This window comes from Protopterus annectens, chromosome 3.part1 (genome assembly GCF_019279795.1).
Source record: "Protopterus annectens isolate FY-2018-M chromosome 3.part1, PAN1.0, whole genome shotgun sequence".
Taxonomy (NCBI): Eukaryota; Metazoa; Chordata; order Ceratodontiformes; family Protopteridae; genus Protopterus; species Protopterus annectens.
The window spans coordinates 479,495,964-479,511,870 of record NC_056732.1 but is presented as its reverse complement, the minus strand read 5'-3'; the positions used below and the strand labels follow the sequence as shown (position 1 = coordinate 479,511,870).

Below are 15,907 nucleotides of genomic sequence, written 5' to 3'. Positions count from 1 at the left end.
AAGCTCAAGTGTCGATCCTAAATCTAGAAAGGTATCAGAAAGTATTATTGAAGATACACTGCCAGGTTAGTCTAGGGCACAGGTCAAGAATCTAGAAATAAAACCAGTCTAGTCCAGATGTTTCCATACTGAACGTGGGATCAGCAGCAGCAGCCCTATGGCAGCTGAGATGAGACTGTGAGACAGCTATTAGTGTACCTGGGGTTCTTTCATATAAGTGGGATGGTGATTTAAATACCATCACAAGGATTTCATATGTGATTCTGTACTTGGGAAGCAGCTCTTGAAGAGAATGTAAAACAGGAAAAATCAAAATATTGAGACTCTCAGACAAGGAGTCTGATTACAGGTTCTGTACCCACTGCAAGCTGACAAACTCTCTGTTTGAAAACCTCAGGTAAAGGTAATCAAAATAATCAGAATGAGAGATGACCAGGGCATACATAACCAATGGTAGGCCCTCCACAAGAAGAAGGTGCTTGATTCAAGTGATGTTCTTTAGATGATGACAAAAATTATTTCACAGCTGCTTGTGCATGGTTTCAGAACATCATTCAGCCAGAAGGTCAGCCTGGGATTCTACAACGTTGACAGAAATTCAAAAACACCCTCCCCAAAGCATGTAAGTAGTAAGGGCAGAAGCCATAAGGGTCCTTTTTAAGCCATGAAAAGTCATAACAATTGTTCTGGATCTGTTAGGCTTGAACAATTAATTCTCATCAAGATAAGATGTCTTTCATACAGTTTTTAATGGGATCAGAGTGCATCACACACTTCTGAGAGATGGGGAGCTAAGTCTAAGTGTCGTCCATACAGCAGTGATATTTCATTCCTGTACTCTTAAAGGGATAATCACAAGGCAGACTGCACATAGGAAAATGCCCCAAAATGGAGTCCTGAGGTACTCTGCATGTCAGAGAATGGGAAGGTGATGAAATAAAATCACAGTCTGAGTGCATCAAGAGATATAAAAGTCAAACCATGCAACAACTGTGCCAGATATTGAGCAGGATCTCTCCAGACACTCTAAAAGGATCTGATGGTCAACCACATTAAAGGTACAAGAAAGACCAAAGAGGACCAAAATAGAATACAACGTCTAATCTTCATTCAAAGGTAGATAATTAAACATTCAGGTGAATGCAGTCACAGTCCTGTGGTGAGTTCTGAAACCAAACAGATAAGAATTCCAGAATTACTGGTGCATGTCATCTCTTTCTCAATGACATTCCCTTTAAAGGAAGAAAAGTTTAAAATAAAGTGGTAAATGATTATGAAATCCAGAGATATCAGCAAATGGGAACTGGCACATGTAGATGCTAAACCTGGTTTGATGAACAGCAAGACACTTAAAGCATATGATTCTGTCAAAAGTTTAAGATTTGTTTTTAAGCCAAGATAAAAAAAAAATTAAAGATGGTAACAGAAAATTCCTGAGCAACCCACATAAGAGCATTGAACACTGTTAACATTATACACTAACATTATATCATAGAAATGAAGAGAATGATTGATTTGCACCTTGAAATAAATTAAAATTTAAATAAAATCAAAACTAAAACTGAAATAAATTAGAACTCATGATACTGAACAGAGACATTAGAGACCTTCCCAAAGAAAAGATATCTGGTATTGTTAAGATGAGGTAAAGGAAAGGTGTTGATACTAGAGATCAAGTCTTTAACCATCAAACGATCTTAGATAATACAAGACAATGGCAATAGTCCTAGATAATGCAAGTGAATTTAATCAGCCTGTGTCTATGGTATTTGCTGATTAAAAGAAAAGCCTTTGACTCTGTGAATTACTGCAAGTTGTGGTGTGTATTGAAGCATATGATGTTAATAACTGTTTCATTTGAGTTGTCAAATGCCTCTATATACACAAACAGGCATTTGTTACTGTAGAGTGTGTTTTTTCTGAACCCTTTCAAATGAAAAGTGGGTACAACAAGGATGCTTAATTTCAGCTACATGTTTCCACTTGTATAACAAGGAAGTCATGAAAATGTTTCAAATAAATTGTAAGAATATTGATAATTACACTATGTGAATTATATTGTTATCATTGCAATATCACCAGAGGATTTACAATAGCTAATAGATAAATAAGTTGAAGTTAGAAGAGTCTATTCTCGTGAAATAAATACTGAAAAATCAAAACACATAGTAACGTAAAAAAATTATGCCACGGAAAACATCTTAAGCAACAGAATACTTTAAATACTCAGTTGTCAACATAAACCAAGATGGAGATGCAGCGAAATAGCTTTTGGAGGAATATTTTCTGTGCAACTTTAAAACGCATTTTCTGTCTAGTGTAATCTTTCAATAGTGCAAGGAAATAATATAACAGAAGTATGTGTACAAAATTCTGTTATTCAGACTTTGGTAAACATATGGATTTACACATTTTGTTCTTATTTTTACATACCTATTATCTATTAATTAGTGTATCTGTATACATAACTTTTCAATTAACTTTTATTTTATTACATAGTCTCTGCGTTGCACTCTTTAGATCTGCATTCTACTGACTATAAATTTCTGATACCTGTTTGTTCTGCATTTTTATCTTCTGTTTGGATATATGACTGTTGTAATGCACTGTTTATGTCATTGTTTATCTAGCTTCCTGTTAAGACAGCCGCTATACCAGTGATCGAATAATGCTTTCCTTTGCAACATACTGCAGGGCTTGCATCATTTTTTTGTATGAAGGCTGCACTTCCTCCTTATCACTAACATTTATTCCTTTACACGGACTCAGTCTGCCATGTACTTCTTATTCTTTCACTGGCAATTACTCCCCCTTCTTCTGCACACATTCATTATCATTAGAATTACAGACGTTTTTATCTTACATTTAATTTCCATTAACCCACATACCCTTTCCACAGTACTTTTAAATTTTCTCAGCACTATCCCACGATTCTAAATCATTCCATGTTCATCAGCAAATCTTTCCTTATATAAGTGTGTGTGTGTGTGTGTGTGTGTGTGTGTGTGTGTGTGTGTGTGTGTGTGTGTGTGTGTGTGTGTGTGTGTGTGTGTGTGTGTGTGTGTGTATAATGAATAATCACTGATTAGATTGTTCTAAACAGAAAATATTGAAAAACTCAGCAATTAGCATCATCAACAATTAAATAAAAAAGTAATCATAAATGTAAACTTGTTGGTTACATTTGTGATTACCAAAACTGAAACAGAAAATTTTGCACTTGCTCTGTCTCAGTACTATTTAGCACTTCTGTGTTGCATTTATTGATTTGGTTGACTTTATCACTGTTTTTTAGTCGGCATTTGTTAAAGAAATACCATCTGTTTGTTTCTGTACTGTTTTTATGTTGTTTTAACAGTATTCTAATATTTCCTAAACTCCTCTGGTACTGCAAAAGCTGTTCTGTGTTCTCCAAAATTCTCCTGTGTCTGCCAAAATATTTTAAAGTTTTGCAAAGTTTTTATGTGTTGTTCTCTTATGTTGTCACTGTTTTCGCTGTTTTCTTTAACATTTCCCAGGGTTAGTGAACTTATTTCCAAGGATTCCTGATACTGCAGGAATTCTGTAAAAAATTTGTTACAGCACTTAAGTTCAAAACCAGTTAGTTTTACATTGGGAGGTATAGATCATTATGTGTATTGTTCCTAATCAGCCACTGTAGCTAGATAGCACATGCATATAAGTAATGAGCATGTGCATAAACGGTGCCATTTTGTACAGTCAGCCAGAGTGAATGCAGTCATGAATGGAGATGTACATGCGAGTGTGTCTGAAGTAATGAGTGACTCAGATAGGTTAAATACATTCCAATTACAGTTCCTGACTTGTTTATGTACAATAAATATCTTGCAACCACACAATAGTTTATCATCCCTTTTGAATGCATGAGACAAATGACATGGTAACAGAATGGGATCCAAAGTTGAAGCAACACACAAGCCATGAGGCACGCAGTTAGAAGTGGATGAATATACAGGAGTGAACTCATAAACAGGTCAGTGGTTATTTAAAGGCACTTAAATTCATTTAAATGATTGTTCAGTTGCTGAAAGTGTGGTGAAGCATTCAAAATGTTCGAAATAATTACTGAGATAAATGAAATGTTTGAAATTGTGATATACTGATAAAAGGTATCAAAATAATTACAAAATTGTTCAAAATAATTTCTGAAGTGTTAGAATGCATGAAAAGGCTAAAACAACCAAATTTCTTCACAATGTACTACCTTTTCTCATTAATTAAAGCAATTTGAAGTATCCAATGTTTCTAGAATGTTCGTAGTGTCAAACTGAAGCCTATTCAAAGAGATTGTTGTGCCTTTGAGCATAATTACAAGTAGCTGGTCTATGCTTAGGTTTAAATGTACTTTGGTGTGATGGCACAGGGATTTCACAGACCTGAACTGCTGGTGTTTGATAACAATATTGCTGAGAATTGCTGAGTGAACAAGAATATGATACTTTGATGCAGGCTGCTTTTTCTGATAAAGACGCACATACAAAGGCATTCATACTTCTTAATTTAGCAGGCTCAGAAGCCATTGAGACAGAACACTCATTTATGTATGCACCTGCTGTGTATGCTGGGGAGGGGAAGAACTGTCATATTGTGATACAGGCTGAAATGTGGGAATGCCCTGAGTGCTTAAAACATAAATTTAGAAAAATGTGTGACCGTCAAACAAATATTAGAATGGAAAGGCACATGTTTTACATAAGAAAACAAAAGTCTGGTGACTATATAGCAGCATATATTACTGACTTGAGAAATAAAGCAAAAACTTGCAGATTTGGTGATTTGCAAGATAAGTTAATAAAAGACAGGCTCATGTGTGGTGTTAATAATGATGCACTGAGAAAGATTTTGCTTTGAGATAGTGAATTAATGTTGAGCAAAGCCATAGAGTTTTGCCAAATATATGAGTTTACAGAGAAGCACGCAAACATGCTTATGAATGAGACAAGCATGCATACAGTTACTACCAGTGCGAATGTTGATAGTACACAGCAGAAACCTAAGATAAAAATGAGCTAAGCTAAAAAGGAGATATAAGTGGAACAGTGTGGCAGTACCCAATTTCCACCATAAGCAGAATGGGCCTACAGCACCTAATCTTATTGTTAATTGGTGTAATTGTGGAGGTAACCATGAACCTAAATGAGAAAAGTGCTTAGCTTTTGGTCAGCAATGTCACAAATGTAAAAAGTGGAATAATTTCAAATGGCTTTGCAAGTCTAAAGTGGCACATACTTTTATTAAAAGAGAGCATCTGAAGAAACAAATAGATCAGATAGAAAGCCATGAGCAAACTTTCTATGTTGATGGTGTCTCTGTGATTGATGAAACTGTTAATACAGTAGACTGGCAGGAAAGAGTGAAACATTTTGTACTGTAAAAATTAATGGGAAACCTGTAGAGCTTAAAGTGCTTAAACATCCTCATCATCTGATGTGCACTGTAGAAGAAGTAGCAGCTTTAATGCTAAATGCCACTATTTTTTTAGTCTTAGATGCAAAAAGTTTATTTTGGCAAATTTTGCTGGATCACAAATCTTCATTGTTGACTACTTTCATTACACCATTTGGAAGGTTCGGATTTTTGAGAATGCCATTTGGGATAAATTCTGCCGGTGAAGTCTTTCAACATGTGATGGAATAATTTTTTTCAGGTTATCCATGTGCTATCATTGTAGATGACAATATTGTAGGGGGCAGTGGTGAAGACGAACATGACAGAAATCTCAAGAAAGTTCTAGACCATGCACGTGAAGTCAATCTTAAACTGAAGCCTCAGAAATGTAAATTCAAGCTGAGAGAAGTTACTAATGTGGGTTGTTAGAAAAATCTATATATGCTGCTTAGAAAATATATTTACATACATGCTGCCTAGAAAAATATATTTACAATGTGTGCTGCTTAGGAAGATGTGTATTTAATCACTCAAACATATATAAGTTGTGTGATCAAATATATAGAGAAATGTGTGCTTTAGTTAGGAATAAATGTACTTAAATCTATAATAAAGAATAAAGGTTATGTAATGCATTTAATTCTGTCTTACTAGAATAATAGTAGAAATAAACCTGCATATTATTGCTTGAAGCACAAGCTGCAGTGTAATCAGAAATTTGACCTTGGCAGCTTGCAGATGCAGTCTGGCTCATGTCTTTCAAGTAAAGATTATTTTGCAAAGTTAGAAAATAATAAATCTGTTCGCATGTGTGTCCTCTTTCCTGCCTCCACCAGGAGAGTAGCCTTGTGCGCACTATCTCTGATAGTGCGCAGCTGGGAACAAGAAAGACAAAGGGAGGCATTAAGGAAGACATACATCTATTGTATTTGAACTAATCAGAGAACCTTGAATTGGCTACATCCTCAGGAGGTCATCGTGACTGACCAGCTGCTTGCAAGGCTGCAACATTCTCATGGGAAAAGGACTTTTTGAAAAACACAAATTCAGCACTTTTTATGAATTACTATGATGTAAAGACCCTGTCACTGACCACACCAGTGAGGTGGGCAAAACTGATAATGAAATGTATATAACCAATGTGTTTTGGTCAATAAAGCAGTCAAAATTCTATACAAACTTTGTGTATGGTTTTTTGCCTCCTAATGTACATTAGAGAATAAGATATCTGAGTGCTCCTGCATTATTGTTTGTTATTAATTGACATTGTGTTTGAATAACTCAATGATTTTTACAGTCTGACTCTAACGAATTTATTTAACATCTTGGTCCTAATCGCCGGAATTCCCTTGGTAAGCTACAGGTCAGAATATATAGGTGGTATTGAAGTCTGCAGAAGAAGGAAAGACCTCCGACTGAATTGTCGTGTAAAGAGGCTGTCCACTTGTCTGATCTGTGGCGGAAAACTGGGTCCTAAAAGCCTATCAAACATAAGCAGGAGGCTCGGGTAAGCAGAATTCCTCTCTTTGTTTTTGTTTTAGATCGGGGACCAGGTTACACTGTGCTATTGCTAAGGTTTGTGATAGCAGGGAGAGGTAGTCAAGTATTGTATCTTGAGTCATAGATCAGGAAATAAAGCAAAACAAAGTAAACAGTCATTCTAGACACTACTGTGAATACGGGAATAGAGATACCACGTGGTACAAAAGAAAGGGTTACGTAACAGTTCTGTTGTTTTTTCTCTCTCTCTCTCTCTCTCTCTCTCTTCAGAGACATGGGAAATGAATGCACTAAAGGGTCACGTGACCCCTATCAGAAGATGCAAAATATATGCAATTACAGAGAGCAGATAATGTGAGATATTTTGCAACATGGGTTAACAAGTATGACTTTGATGGTAAATTGGATAAAATGTCATTAATAAAACTTCTGAGACAGTTAAAATCTGACGAGAAGGTCAGGCAAAAACAACGACAGTTGGGTGTTCCTCAAGCACATAGGTGGATTGAGGAAGCGAATCAAGGAACAGAAAAATAAAAATGCAAAGGCATTATTTTTAGACAAAGAGGATAATAATGTAATAGTAGCATCGGTCCCTCCCCTACCACGTCCACCGATGCCTTACTCAGAATATGAAGCGGGAGGGCGGGCTGACCCCCACGCTACCCAGAGACAACAGGGATATTAAGACAACCATTTGTAAGAGAACCTATCGGGACTAGATCCCGAACACGTCAAACACTTGTAGACGCTCAACCAAGCGGGAATTTATTAGATGAGGGTGAGGAAATCTGTCCATTAATAGAAGTACCAAACCCGCAGGCAGGACAGGAGGCCCGGGCCTCAACTCTTAGTGTATAGACCATGGACACCGGAAGACATCCGAAAGCTACAGAAGGAATTCCCATCCAAAAATTAACTTTGAGAAATTTCTACAGGATTTACAGGGTATGAGATTGAGTTACCACTTAAATGGGGAAGAGGTAGAAAGAGTAGTTAGACAAATTTTAGGTCCAGACTGGCACATGATTTGTGGCACCTGGAATGCCCGTGACGCACAACACAGGCCACTCCCACATAGTGACGCAGAACTAGATACTAGATTGAAGGGTCTTACAGACCGCATTACTGAAAAATGGAAACCTAGGGCAGACTGGACTTGCATTAACCAGTGTGTACAACGAGATAATGAAACTGTGGATGCATACTATGGTAGATTGTTAGAATGTTTTAATAACCATAGTGGCATGCCTGTTCCTGAAAATCAAAAGAATGATAGTTCATATGAACAACAATTGAAGAATGCATTTTGAAAGGTTGTATTGCCCCTATCAATAGCTTCATCAAGCACATGATAGATCACCGAACAAGTAGGCTTCAAGCCTTGTTAGAGTATGCTAGACATGCCGAAAACATTTTAACAGTAAAAGAAAAGAAAACGCAGGTCTTCACAGCTGAAGACGGTGGAAGTTTTGTAGTGCAAGCAGCCAAAAAGGGTAAGCAAAATATTCAGGGTAACAAACGCCTGACAAAACTCAGAAATTTATGAGAGCAGAAAGAAAAAGGTGAATGCTTCAATTGCGTAAGAAGGGACATTTATAAGGGATTGCAGGAGCAAGGCACCTCTGGAAAAAAGGATAAGGAAGATGAGGATTGACTATATGACAGTTATACTGCTCAGCAGTTATCAGAAGAGACTAATGAGCAGGGGGATGATGTAAATACCTTAGAAGAGGCAGATGACATGCAACTGGATGTAGAAGTTGGGGAAAGTGAAGTTTTAGATCTAGCACTACTGAGCTTAGAGCTCTATTTAGCAGACACGAAACCGGAAGTTACACTTCTGGTAGAAGGAAGAGAAATCAAATTTTTGTGTGATTCAGGAGCATCACGAACTTTGATACATCCTTCAAAGTTACCGAACATTCTGAGTCACCTGATTACATATTAGTGAAAGCAGCAAACGGACAGTTGTACAGGGAACCACTTTCCCATGATATAGCAATAACTGATCCAGTCTCGGCATGACCCAAAGAAGTAAAATAGTACTTTCTGCCAAATGCCCCATGAACCTATTAGGAAGAGATCTTATGCAACTTTTGGCATAGCAGTAGTCCCTACCATGAACGGTATGGAGGCACAGAGACAAACTGACACCTTTGTAACGGTCGGGGAGGCTTATTATTGGTACAGCCAGGATCTGGTTACAACCGGACCGGGGGCAGTGACCGAGGAACTGATGAATGTAGCCACCAGCAAGGTGCCTCCCTCGATACTGACCAGCAACATTTATTACATTGTACCCTATATTATTGTAGCACACCAGGACCTGATAAAGAATACGAACAAAAGTTGTTCAGGAATCCTGCAAATAGACTGATATTACGGACCCTATACTGGGACAGTGAGGGCAACCGTGTGGTGAGTTGTTCGTTACCTCAGGAGTTTTGGAATTGTACAAATCCAATAAACTACCACACGCTAGCCTAACCAAAAACAAGAATGTTAGGTGGGTAGACTTGGGTGACAAAGTGACAGGATGGGAGAGACTAACTGACTCAGAGTTATCGGACTTAGGAGTACAGAAACAGAAACTGAATTGGTTAGCACGCCCAGCTGTACACTTACAACAGAGTGAAGACAGCTGAATGCGTTCTTGATAGAAGAAGAAGAAAAAGCTTTGAGTGAAATACCAAATGTTCTTTGGTCAACAGGAAAATCAGATGTAGGACTTATTCGACAGCAGGGCCAGTAGTTATTACACCAAAATCAGCCTTTAGACCAAGAAAAGACAATATCCTTTGAGCAAGGATGCAGAACAGGAATCAAACCTATTATAATGGCATTACTCAAGGAAGGGATACTGGTGGAATCTTTAGATTCACCATGTAATACTCCTCTATTTCCTGTAAAAAGCAAACGGGAATGGCGGATGGTGGAAGATTTACAAGCTGCAAATCCTGCGGTATTACCAAGGGCACCTACGGTGGCAGACCCACATACCTTATTAAATGATTTGAGGCCGCAACAGAAATATTTCACCGTGGTAGATATTAGCAATGCATTTTCTCAATACCTATCCACCCTGACAGCCAGCATTGGTTTGCATTTACATTTCAGGGCAAAAGGTATAACACCCGACTACCACAGGGATATAGTGAAAGTCCAACGATATTCGCACAAGAGATGGCTAGCAACCTGGCAGGGTTTTCTCCACCAGGGGCAGCCAAGTACTACTTTATGTAGATGACATCTTGCTTGCAGCCCCTACCCAGCAACAGTGTAGGGAAGACACAATAGCATTATTGAAATTCTTAGCTGAGCAAGGGCATAAAGTGAATAAACATAAATTGCAACTTTGGAAAGAACAGGTTAAATACCTGGGATATGTGATATCCAAAGAAGGCAGAACATTAGATGAAGAACGAAAACAGCTATTTTACAAGCACCCAGACCAACTACCAAGAAGGAAATGATGTCCTTCTTGGGAACGACTAATTTTGTCGAGTTGGATACGAATTATGCTTTAGAAACGGCTCCATTGGCTGATTTAATATTTAAAACACCAATGGCAGCACAAGAAACACTACACTGGACTCGGAAGCAGAGGCAGCCTTTGCAGACTAAAAACTGATAGTTTCATCATTAGTTTTAGGGCTTCCAATTACCATAAGAGATTTTTCCAAACTGTAGATTGTAGGGGATATATGACGTCAGTACTGACGAACAACATGGCGGCAAGCAACGCCCATAGCTTACTATTCGTCACAGTTAGATCCGTGGCACGATCATTACCACCCTGCGTACAAGCAGTAGTCGCAGCAGCTATGGCAGTGCAAGCTTCAGCCTCAGTGGTGTTGTTTCATCCTCTCACGTTGAGAGTACCCCATGCCGTTGCGATAATTTTACTGCACGGAAAAATAGCATTTTTATCCCCTGCCAGACATCTTTCTTGCATGACCATACTATTGAGTCAACCCCATATGACAATTGAACGTTGTACAACATTAAATCCGACATTACTTCCAATTCCTGTGGATGGCATACCACACAGCTGCCTACAGGAAATGGAACAAATAACCACACCCAGACAAGATCTTACTGATGTACCTTTAGCTGACGAGAGGTGACATTTTTGTGGATGGGTCCTGTAGACGAGGTCCTACAGGAAGAACCTAGTGGGCTATGCAGTAGTGACTGATGACGAAATTATAGAAGCACAACCCCTGCAACATAACCTGTCAGCTCAAGCAGCAGAATTGATAGCTTTGACACGTGCTTGCACTCTAGCTTAAAGGCAAATGTGTTAACATATATACTGACAGTCAGTACGCTTTCTCTACAGTGCATGTCTTTGCACAACAATGGAAAACAGGGGAATGATAACATCTACTGGCAAGCCGATTAATCATGCGCAATTAATTCTGAACCTGTTAGATTCTATTCAGTTACCCACTAGAATAGCTATCTGTAAATGTGCAGCCCATACAAAACAACAAGACAGAATTTCAAAGGAATGCTCGGGCTGATGCAGCTAAGCAAGCTGCCTCAAACCCAGAAACTGTGCTTTTGAATGAAGAACTACAACCTTCTGAGACTCTAGATTTAGAAATGTTAAAAACAATGCAGACATTAGCTACAAAAGCAGAAAAGCAAAAGTGGATAAAACGAGGAGCAATCCTTGAAGAGGGACTGTACATCTCCAAAGAGAAAAAGCCCATATTGCCATCTAATTTATTTAGATATGCAGCTTTGTTGAGTCATGGGCAGAGCCATGTCTCAACAGGGGGGATGGTACAGTTAGTTAACAAAACATTCCAAACATATGGATTTACGAATTATACACAAAAATTTTGTGCAACATGTCATATTTGTAGCAAACATCATGCACAGGGAGCATTTAAACCAAAGAGGGAGTTTTCCAACACCACCCTATCCGCTCCATACTATTTGTATGGATTTCATAGAACTGAACAAATGTGAAGGGAAAAATACTGTTTAGTAATCATAGATATGTTTTCAAAATGGGTAGAAGCTTTTCCAACTAGAAATCCGGATGCAGCAACAGTGGCAAAGGCCCTAGTGAAAGAAATCATTCCTAGATTTGGCATACCGGAAAGAATTTATAGTGACAATGGGACACATTTTGTTAACCAGACAATACAGCAGCTTGGGAGATTTTTCGGGATTTCTTTGAAAAACCATTGTGCTTATCACCCTCAGTCAGCAGGACTGGTGGAGAGGTACAATGGAATCTTGAAAAACAAGTTGAGAAAATTAATGAGTGAGACTCAAAAGACTTGGATTTGCTGTCTGCCTTTAGCACTGCTGAGCATGAGAACTGTTCCAAATGTAAAGGGCTTGACCCCTTTTGAAATAGTGTTTGAAGGGCATATTGTGTGCCACAATGGAAGGCCCTCATGCCTGCAGAGCTGGAGGCCGATGGCTCATTAGCTAGTTATATGAAAAGTTATTAACAAATAAGACTGTTTTGCAGTTGAACTCTTTCCAGATAAACAAGAAACAAAACCAGAAGCCGTGCTGACCCGGGTCCTGGATTTGGCTGAAAATCATAAAGAGAAAGAACTGGGCGAGTCCAAGGTGGGAAGGTCCGTACCAGGTACTGTTGGCAACACCCACTGCAGTGAAAATCGCTGAGAGAGCATCTTGGGTTCATTTAACCCATTGCAAACCTGTTAAGAAATTTAGTTTGGACATACCACAGGAACAGGATGGCCAGAGGCAGAATGAATAAAATGTGAAACAACCCAAGAGACACTGGTTCACTGGCCTACTGATCATACACTTAATAACTATGTTTGTAGTAACCTTTTGTTGTTATGGTTTTCTTGCATATAACTACAGAAGTGAAATTAATAAACGTGATGAAGGACTGGCTATAGACTGGCACCCAAACTTTAACACATACCTGGCTATGAAACGAGTTTATGTAGAGACTATGAACGTTTCAAATTGCTGGGTCTGTACTGCAATACCCACAGCATATGGAGGACTTTTGATGTCTGCTGTCCCTTGGGAATAAATGCAACTTGGGAAAACCTGTTATTTGACACAGGCACTGTGAGATCACAAGACAAAGTGGCATTACATTTGCCTGTTACTCAGAAAGGAATTGTTTGTTTTGTTAAAATGATACACTCCAGGTTGGTTGGAGTAATTGTAACATAACTGTGTCTTATAAATGTTATATAAAACCTATAGACCAAGGTACTAGTTGCACGAATTATGATTCATATTTAAGCTTGATGAAAACAACATTGAGAAATGTGCAAAATCTCCTGAAATATATAGACAATTCTCTGTTATAGATAAGAAAATGTTTCATTCAGGGTTAACCCGCATCAGTACAAAAGTAGAAAACTGTTATTTTGTTTGTGGGAAAAAGGCCTATAAATGGTTACCTGAGAACTGGTCCGCAGTTGTTTTTGGGTTATCTGGTTCCAGCCATAAGACATACTGCAGAATTGCCCCTGGGTAAAATACGTAATGTAAGAGATGTAGCTCACCGAGCTGAAAATACAGTCAGAAAACCTACTAATCCAGTGGGTAAGATTGAAGCAAGCTGGAAGGATCATTCTGTGAAGGACAAAGAAAAATTGACCCATATGGACTTGAGTGACAGTGTTATATCCTGGGCTGGAATATTCCCAACCTATGGAGCAGTCAAATCGATTTGGGAATTGAGAAAATTGTCAAAACTTCAAGTAATGAGCAATGCGACTTTTTCCGCTCTTGAACTTGTGACTGATGAGATGAATGCAATGAGAACAGTTGTATTACAGAACCGAATGGCTCTCGACTTCACCCTAGCGGCGAGAGGTGGTACGTGCGCGCTTATCAAAGAAGAATGCTGCGTACATTCCAGACAACCAGCATGAAATTAATGATCACCTGGAGGTAATACAGCAGGTGTCAGCAATGGCAGAACCAGGCCCAAACCCACTGACGAACTTTTTCCAGAATCTGTTTGGGGGGTGGGGTCGGTCCTTATGAACATTCTGATTGCAATTTGTGTGGTACTGCTCATAATTGGAGCATGTGTCTGCTGGATACCCTGTGTGAAAAAATTAGTTAAAGACTTAGTTGATGTATCAGTGACCGAAACTATGTACCAAGATATAGAATTGAATTTGTTGATACCAAGTGAAAGCCTATCTGAAATATAAAACAAATGACTTACTTAGCTGAAAGTCCTTGAAAGGAAAAGGCTAAGAAATGAATTAATACTGTTTATGTTTCACATAGCATTAAATGCATTAAAAGGAGGGAGAATGTTAGAAAAATCTATATATGCTGCTTAGAAAATATATTTACATACATGCTGCCTAGAAAATATATTTACAATGTGTGCTGCTTAGGAAGATGTGTATTTAATCACTCAAACATATATAAGTTGTGTGATCAAATATAGAGAAATGTGTGCTTTAGTTAGGAATAAATGTACTTAAATCTATAATAAAGAATAAAGGTTATGTAATGCATTTAATTCTGTCTTACTAGAATAATAGTAGAAATAAACCTGCATATTATTGCTTGAAGCACAAGCTGCAGTGTAATCAGAAATTTGACCTTGGCAGCTTGCAGATGCAGTCTGGCTCATGTCTTTCAAGTAAAGATTATTTTGCAAAGTTAGAAAATAATAAATCTGTTCGCATGTGTGTCCTCTTTCCTGCCTCCACCAGGAGAGCCTTGTAAGCACTATCTCTGATAGTGCAGCTGGGAACAAGAAAGACAAAGGAGGCATTAAGGAAGACATACATCTATTGTATTTGAACTAATCAGAGAACCTTGAATTGGCTACATCCTCAGGAGGTCATCGTGACTGACCAGCTGCTTGCAAGGCTGCAACATTCTCATGGGAAAAGGACTTTTGAAAACACAAATTCAGCACTTTTTATGAATTACTATGATGTAAAGACCCTGTCACTGACCACACCAGTGAGGTGGGCAAAACTGATAATGAAATGTATATAACCAATGTGTTTTGGTCAATAAAGCAGTCAAAATTCTATACAAACTTTGTGTATGGTTTTTTGCCTCCTAATGTACATTAGAGAATAAGATATCTGAGTGCTCCTGCATTATTGTTTGTTATTAATTGACATTGTGTTTGAATAACTCAATGATTTTTACAGTCTGACTCTAACGAATTTATTTAACATGGGTCATCTGTTTACCAGTTGTGGCTTACAACCAGATCCATCTAAGCAAGCAGCAATTCTTGAGATGCCAGTTCCAGACAATGTCACATCTTTACAATGTTTTCTTGGTATGGTCAACTATTTAGGAAAGTTGATCCCAGACTTGAGTGACATTTCAGCACCGTTACATCAGTTGATACACAAAAATGTAAACTGGTCCTGGTTGGAGCAACAGCAAAGAGCATTTGACTTTCTGAAATAGAAAATTGCCCGTCCACCCACATTGCGATACTATGATGTTCACAAACCAGTAACTCTTTTGTGTGATGCTTCAAAGTATGGTCTTGGTGCAGCATGTCTTCAAGAAGGCAGTAGTGTTCTCACATGTGAAGTTCAGTGATTGTATATATGGCATACCTATTCATATAGAGACTGATCACCAACCTTTAGTCCTCTAGTGACAATTTTAAAAAAGCCAGTGCATTTATGCCCTGCATGCCTGCAACGCTTGATGTTAAAATTGCAAGTACAATTTCAATATTGTTTATACAAAAGGAAAATATTTATACCTTGCAGATGCTTTGTCAAGATCACCCAGACAAACAACTGAACAGTGTGATAATAAGAAAACAGAACTTGAAGTCATGGAAGTCAAGAATTTTTCCTCATCACGTCGTGATGAACTCAGAAAACACACAGCTCTGGAACCTATTCTACAGAAGCTGAAACATGTTATCAGTCAAAGATGGCCAGTGTGACAAACCAGTCTACCATTTGACATACAGAAATATTTTCCTTTCCAAGATGAGCTCATGATGGAAGATGGAATCCTCATG

General features: G+C 38.2%; 1 protein-coding gene across 2 annotated transcripts in view; it reads right to left on the bottom strand.

The window, feature by feature from the left end:
- Positions 1–15,907, bottom strand: part of COL14A1 (collagen type XIV alpha 1 chain) — a gene marked incomplete at its 3' end in the record, with an annotated part of 1,869,522 nt that overhangs the window by 1,155,795 nt on the left and 697,820 nt on the right.